This window comes from Nuphar pumila, chromosome 3 (genome assembly GCF_984573655.1).
Source record: "Nuphar pumila chromosome 3, dmNupPumi1.hap1.1, whole genome shotgun sequence".
Classification (NCBI taxonomy): domain Eukaryota; kingdom Viridiplantae; phylum Streptophyta; class Magnoliopsida; order Nymphaeales; family Nymphaeaceae; genus Nuphar; species Nuphar pumila.
Window position 1 is genome coordinate 37,211,038 of NC_143251.1, and position 7,489 is coordinate 37,218,526.

Consider the following 7,489-nt stretch of genomic DNA (forward strand, 5'->3'; position numbering starts at 1 on the left):
TGGATAGATTGGTTATTTTAATAAAAAATAGCAAGGGTTCGACCTTAATGGGGTTTGGCATAATGGGATGTGGCCTAGGCCGCTAGGCAAGTGGTCTAGGTTCAAATCTCATGAGTGTTACCCTTGTGCAAGATGACTCTATGCGCGCAAAGGGTAAGCCCACAAAGTTTAAGGCAGCCAGGATAGTAATTGTAAGTACGACAAGAAGAGTCAGCGCAACTAAGCCTTTGTTCGTGGGGGCAGTTTCTTTGTGTAAATATAAACATAAATATCAAGGGTTTGTGACCATAACTAATCTCAATGTCCTTTGCTTAACCCTTATTAAAACTTTGGTGGATTGAAAATTCCTTAAAAGTTTGGTATGCGTGTAAATTAGACTGAAAGCTTTGGTGTGTATTTGAAAATTTTATTTTTGTTTAATAACTAGCCAGCTAAGGATGTAATAGGTCGGATGCAACGCTACATCCGACCTGAATCCATATTTGATTAATAGTTGGATTCATTAGCTAAATTTGGATTCGATTAAAAATCAGATTCGGGTCCCATGTTGAGTTTTTCATTGAAACCCGACTCAAATTCGATTAAAATCTGTTTTTAACTAAAACCTGAACACAATTAATTGTAAATATCAGGTTTTAAGAGATTCGCATCCGGATTCATTTTTTATTCTAAATCCTAGGACAAGTGCTTTTGAATCAGAATAATTTGGAATCATGGGTTGCCTGAAATTTCATGTTCAGGCTATTAGAATCGCTTTCTGATCAGAGAAAGCGATTTTGAATGATCCAACCGAACGTCCCCTTAGCCTCTCTTATCCACCATCCGCTTGACCCCCTCCTCGGCGGTGAGGTGTTACTAGTGATGATCACGAGAAGCCGACTCTTCTTCCTCATAGGCAGCCATACCCTCTCTCTTGATTAGTTTTTTGAATTATAGCTTTTGGATTTAGGGTTTTGAATTAGGGCTTTTTGATTTAGGGCTTTCTCATTTAGGGTTTGAATTGATTAAGGGTTTTTACATTTTAAATTTTTATATCAAAATAATATAATATTCTGGTTGTTTTATTTAAATTACCTAAATTATGTACTTTTTTGGTTTATGAATCCAAAATCCATACATGAGGCTAAACTCCATAATAAACATGTTAAAATACTCTGTATTGTCATAAACCAAGCTTATATGCACTGTTTGAAATGTGAGTGAAAGAGGGCACCTGATGCTTCGGGGGACCGATCTGGTATTGGCTACATCCGATCCGAATCCTAACCGTTTACATCGGACACAAAAAACCAACACCGGTCGATCCACCGTCCATCCTAAAAGATCGAAAACCCCAAACAAAACCCAAAACCCTAACCCTAGGTGAAGGGGATAAAAGCCCCTCTCTCTTCTGACGGGACTTCATAAACCCCGATCCTCTTTCCTTTAGCTTTCCTGTCTCCTACCAAATTCTAGGGTTTTATTGTTACTTTTTCGTTGCTTCAGATACTGGATCGTTTTGTTGCTAATGCATCACTTCGATCTGATTGTCCATGGTTGGTTGCTGTTAATTTTTGGGCAATACGTCGTTTAGTTTCTTCTCTATATGGATAACTCGATGGATGATTTGATCGTTCTGTCTATTTAATGATGCTGCTTGTGGCTTTTTTATTCTACTCTTAGATCTATTTTGTGTGGATATTTTCTCCTCTTTTTATTGGGATTTACTGTCCATTTGTTGTAATCAAAGTTTTCTTGAAGAATGAATGGTGTTAATCTGGGACGTGTTTTTTCGTTTGATGATTTCCTTTAAAAGATTTGGTTTTTTTTTCCCCTTTTAGTGTTTTATATGTTATTTTTTAATGGTTCGTTTCGTTGATTTGTTAAAAGTTAATTAATCTCTTAATCTATTTCGATGTTATACCAAGATGGGTTTTCCTTGTTCCCTACTTTTTTATTTTTTTTTATTTTTTGGTTATTTGGGGGCAGGTATGGGTGAATGGCTGTGATTGATGCCCATGATGGTTTTAAATATACTTTGAGTAGCTACTATGAAAAGAAAAGAGTTGTGCGATCATTTTGGATGGGTTAAACTTCATCCATGTTATGTGTTTCTATTGTTTTTTAGCTTGCGTTTTCTTTTTTGGTATGGTTATCTTTTGGTCCTTTAAGATTGGCTGATTGGGGACCTGAATCAAATATAGTGTGACTTCAACTATTTCTGCTGCCAGATATGTAGGTGAAGTTGATGTATTTGATTGAAAAAGATTGTATGTTGGTGGCTTAATTTTTTTGTGAGTTTCTTTAACTGTTAATGAGTGTATCTCCGTAGATGCATTGGCCATAGAACCCGTGCATCTTACTTTTCTTAGCAGGCTCTCACTATTGAAAACTCTATCCTTGGTGTACCTTTCCTCCACCAAAATTCTGTGCAGCTTACTTACTGTAATGGATATTCAACTTTAGACCTGATAATGAGCACAGTTATGATCCTCTAATCAAAATTTATTTTTCCTTGATTATTTCTGTTTAGATATAATGGCTCATTCTTCTCTGTTTCTTATGTTCTCTGTTCTGCCATAATTATGTGCTCATTTTTTTAATCAAGTGTTTATTACCAGAGTATTTTGAAACCAGTTGTGAGTCTTTTTTGTTTCGTGGACTAAGCATTAAATTCAGTTTGAAAGCTTTTCTTGGTATCACGAGCTTCTCTTTTAATTTGGGTGCTTCATGTTAGTTCATCATTTTTGGTAACAGTGAAATGCACATTTTGAACGTTTAAGATTTAGATTTTCGATGATGCGCCGACCCTGCACGTATTATCAGAATTACTTAGTGATGATACATTTGATTGTCACTACCTCTGAGGCAATTTGACACGACTCTTCTTTTTATTTAAACTTGGTGACCTTTTCGTTTTTACCAGTTTTGTTCTGCCTCACTTCACTGCTTTCATTTGATTGCTAAGATCTTTTTTTCTTCTCTTTGCTCCACCACATTAATCAGTCATTTTATCATCACTCCCCATTGTTCATTTTTCTTTCTTTATTCATGTGATGGCTTTAATATACTTGAACAAATACTATGGAAGAAATCCTTTTGGAGTTTCAAGTTCGGTAATCTGTATTTGCTATATGTTTATATACTTTCCTATTTTTTGATAGGCTTTTCTTTTATTCTGGGCTCGACCTTCCTTATTTTATGCAAATCAGAATGTTTTTTGCAAGTGATGAAAAAACAGACAGGGACATCTGCACTCCCATGGAGACTGAAGACTTGTCTTGGGAATCTCTCTGATGCATTTACAGATTCTGCATTTTACAATGGTTTGAGTTATGATCGGACACACATACACACATCTTTCCTCGTGTTTTCGGTTTCCTTTTGTTCAAGGAATTCAAAGTCAAGTTTTGGTTACTCAACCAATGAGGCTGAACTTCATTAGTTGCTCTTGAGTTTTAGGTACGAATTGTTTTTCATACTCTTACCACCAACTACAGATTTCTTTATGCTCTTGCGCTTCGCTTTTTTTTCTTCCAATTTTGAAAGGCATCGTTGTTTCTTAGCATATAACAGGTAAGCTTTGAAAGAATTCTTTTTACATATTTTATCTTAACTATTTCTGTTGCTTTTTTCATTGGTAATCGTTTTTTTGTTTATGGCTTCTTTTTTCCTTCTTAAATCTTTACTGTTTCTTCTCACCAGAAGATTGTATAAATCTCATGTCCTTTCTGAGATCAACTTGAATTTATCCCCTAATAGTAGGGCATGGATCGTGCATTAGGACATTGTTTGGCTTTGACACCTTGTCGGACTTGGTGGCACTGATATTTTGGTTGGTCCTATGGGGGTGTTTGATTCACTTTACAAATACAGCCTGGACATTCCAGGTGTTGTTTGTCCTGGACCTGTGAGGAAGCACCCTACTCAGGGGTTATACCATGCCCCACTGAAAAACAAAGGTTGGGGCGGCTGTTTGTCCTGTCTGGTCTGTTTCGGGTCCTGTAATGCATATCAAACGTGTGACAGTAACCAGGCAGGTTTCGGTCAGTCCCCTATCTATCTAGCCTCCCGTGAGTCATCAACACCCTTACTGAACATATTTTTTCTTGCAACATTTGAAAGAGTCTTATCATATTTTCTTAGACAGTGTTTAAAAGTGATATAACCTCTCTCCCACTCCCTTCACCACTGTCTTCTCTCTCGAACAAGCCTAGTGATTGATACTAAGAATGGAGATCTGAAAGGTTCATCCTGTTGAAGCCTAACTTGGGGCTCCAGGAGTGCCAATGTAAACTGCCATAAATTTGATGAAGGCTTGATGAAGTTGATTTTTTTTTGTTTTCTATCCATGATTTGTTTAGAACTCAAAATTGATAAATGTATTTTTAATTGTTTCTGTTATGCATTCAATAGGTTTCATGCATTTGAAAATATGAGCTTACCAAATCCAAGATTTGGTGCAAATACCAAGTCGGGGGCCTCACTTCCTTTCCCAAATGTGTAAAATCTGAGTGCACGTTTCGATGCAAGGAAATTTCTCAGAGGAAAAGAAATTTTTGCCTGTGAGAAGTTTTGATATGATAATTTTTTTGAATGAAAAATTCACTTGTTTGTTTAGCATGAGAAAAATGAAATCTAGAAAAATCCAACTCTATAATCTAATAAACGATTTCTAAATTATACTCTTGATCTACCAAGTGATTGCTTAGCTCTCGATTATTGCGTCTTCATCATCTCGGTTCTATGGAAATTAATAAGAAAAAGCATGTAAAAGAAAAAGCCCTATTTTTGTTGGTTTGGTTCGAAAAAGGGTCCAAAGAAAGGGTGGTGCAATGACGGTGAGACAGTGTCGGGTTTGGAGACCTTGCTTCGCCAGCCTGCTTCACCGGCACCACTTGCGGCCATGTCCAGCATCCACTGGAGCCCAAATTGGGAGCCAGACTCTCCCACAATCCGGCCTCTACACACTACCACATTGTCTTCCATGTTCAGTCAAATCCCATTCTCACTTCCCACCGTTCCCACCCCCACCTCCAAGCCCCCTCATCAGCCTTAGCCTCAGTTTCTACCTTGAACACTCTGCTCACTCCATGACCACGCCCATGGTGCTGCTGTCAGCATCTCTCCGTTCAGTCTATACTATGTCTGCCTTGAAGTCATGCCTACCTTCAATGCCAAGCCCATTTTTGGCTGCCCCGTCAAGGTCGACAGCCCTCATGGCTCTGTCGTTTAGGAGTTGCCCAAAGACACCAAGTTCTCTTTTCTTCTTGCTTCTAATTATGATGAGGGCGTTGAGCACGTTAATGCAAATTTTTTCTTGTGGTACGAAATAATCTTCCACCACTTCAGGTGAAGAAAAGAGTTTTCTTTTAAAAAAAAATGCATTTTTTATCAAAAGCTGTTTTTTTTAATGAAAATTTCTCTTACCGTCTGGAACAGTAAGAAAAACTGTAATTTCTTTCCAAACTGTAAGAAAACCCGTACTTTCTGTTTCTATCTTTTTTCTCTCTTCCAAACTTGCCTTAGGTGTCAGCTACCTGTTTTCAAACTACAACCGTTGTGCAAACTGAGACTTCTTTTGTTTTATGCAATTTTCATGGAAAAGTGTCAAGTTGGTATCCTAATCTAATCCTTTTTCAGAATGAGAAACCATAGTGACAAATCTTGCAAGTTTTATGAAAATCTTGCTGAAATTATTTGAAATTCAAAATCTCAAAATTTTCAGTATTTGAAAGTTAAAAATATTTTCTGAAATTAATTGAAAGATGAAAATATCTGCAGAAATTATTTGAAGGTTAAAAATATATGCAGAAATTATTTGAAAGTTAAAAATGGAGATTATTATAATGAGTTTTTTTTGGCAAAAACATAATATTGCATATTAAACAAAATATTTATGTTTTTATCTTAAAAAAACTCGAGTATTTTGTATTTTTATTTTTTTATGTGGTATGCGGGGTCCTGTTTAGGCCCAGGATCGAATCCCCCTGCCATATGGGGCTGCTGATGTTCTGTTAGGGCTCCGCCTAACCCCAGCTTGCCTTTCAATAAAACAAAAAGTCTACGATTTGGTGAAAATATAAAGATGATATGACAGCTTGAAGTTTGCAAGAATAAACAAGTTTGACCAAGTTTGGAAAATTTACGAAAAAGCACCTAGAGTTTGGGTATTAATAAAAAATACACTTAAGTTTTGAAAAAAATTAAAAATACATCTAAAAAAATAAAGGCCCAAGAGTTTACTATCGCCAAGTTTCATGTTAAAATTATCATTTAATTCTCAATATCATATTTTAAAAAGCAGACCTAAAAAAGCCGGAAGATTTCTTTTAAAGAGTTAAATAATAAAATAATTCTCTTAACTAATCTTGGGTTAGTGATAACTTATTTAAATGGATGGAAGTTTGTTTTTGATTAACGGTGCAAAAATTAGGTGCTTTTGATTTTTTTTTAAACAGGTATATATTTTATCAGTGCCCAAACTTTAGGGGTTTTTGAAAATTTTATGCCAAGTTATTCCCAAATGCATGAACTCTCTCGTTCACCAGTTCCCAAACAGAGCCCTGAACTCAGGCATCAAACCCACTTAGTGGATTTGATTTGACTTAAGTGGAGTCGTAGGTTGGGTGGGTGCAAAGCTTGAATCAGTTTGAAAATTAGTCAGCACCACCTGTTTTGTTTTTGTATCGGCTTCAACTATTTCTTTATACAAGGCACTTTGACCGATCCAATTTGGAAACCATTTTTCTTTTTGAAAGGCAAGATGGGGTTAGAAAGACCCCTACCAGTTATACAACTATACCACTGGGTTTTGAACCTGCAACGTGCACTAGCTGCTCCTACCAGACAAGCTGAGCAATTTGGAAACCATCTTTCAATGAAATTTGTTTGTGTGTAATAAATTTATGCTCATAACAATATGAAGCTACTCATACTTGAACAACAAACAAAATATTGTAAGCCCGATTTTATTGGTATAAATTATGGTTAAGACTGGTAAACGAACAGAGCGGCTTGTGACTCATTTTCCAGCCCTAATTATGGTTGCTAAACTTATCCTTGGTTATTACTTGGAGATTATCCTTTCTGGCAAATTGTGATTAATCCAAACAAAAATTGGTGCATTTTGGCATGAAAACTTGTTGCCAACTTGCCATTAACCAACAAAATTATAAATTGTGATTTATCATCAAAATTGTAAATATTATGTTAAAATTATGAGAAGTTATATTTTAAAAAATGAATAAATGAGAACTTAATTTTGTGCTTCGAAATTGGTAGCATGTTATTATTTTAATTTCGCAATAAAATTAGGTCAACATGATGCTACTTACAATCTATAGAATCTATGGTAGTGAAATGCTTAATGCAATTTAAAGCAATTGTACAATTTTATACAGTTTATAAAAAGCTATTTTTTACTTTATTATGGAAATAATATATTTTTTAGTTTTTATCATCAATTGTAAAGAGTTTTGATTTTTTGCAGACTATAAAGTTGTAGGTT

The 7,489-nt window shown here is 35.6% G+C and overlaps 2 non-coding genes across 2 annotated transcripts; both read left to right on the top strand.

Moving 5' to 3' along the window:
• The first annotated feature begins 2,770 nt into the window (after positions 1-2,770).
• Positions 2,771-2,850, top strand: LOC149842608 (small nucleolar RNA snoR122). Its single transcript, XR_016431285.1, has one exon. It is a non-coding gene; the product is annotated as a small nucleolar RNA snoR122 (small nucleolar RNA).
• Positions 2,851-3,198: 348 nt separating this feature from the next.
• LOC149842609 (small nucleolar RNA R44/J54/Z268 family) lies at positions 3,199-3,282 on the top strand. The gene has a single exon (XR_016431281.1). It is a non-coding gene; the product is annotated as a small nucleolar RNA R44/J54/Z268 family (small nucleolar RNA).
• The last annotated feature ends 4,207 nt before the right edge of the window (positions 3,283-7,489 follow it).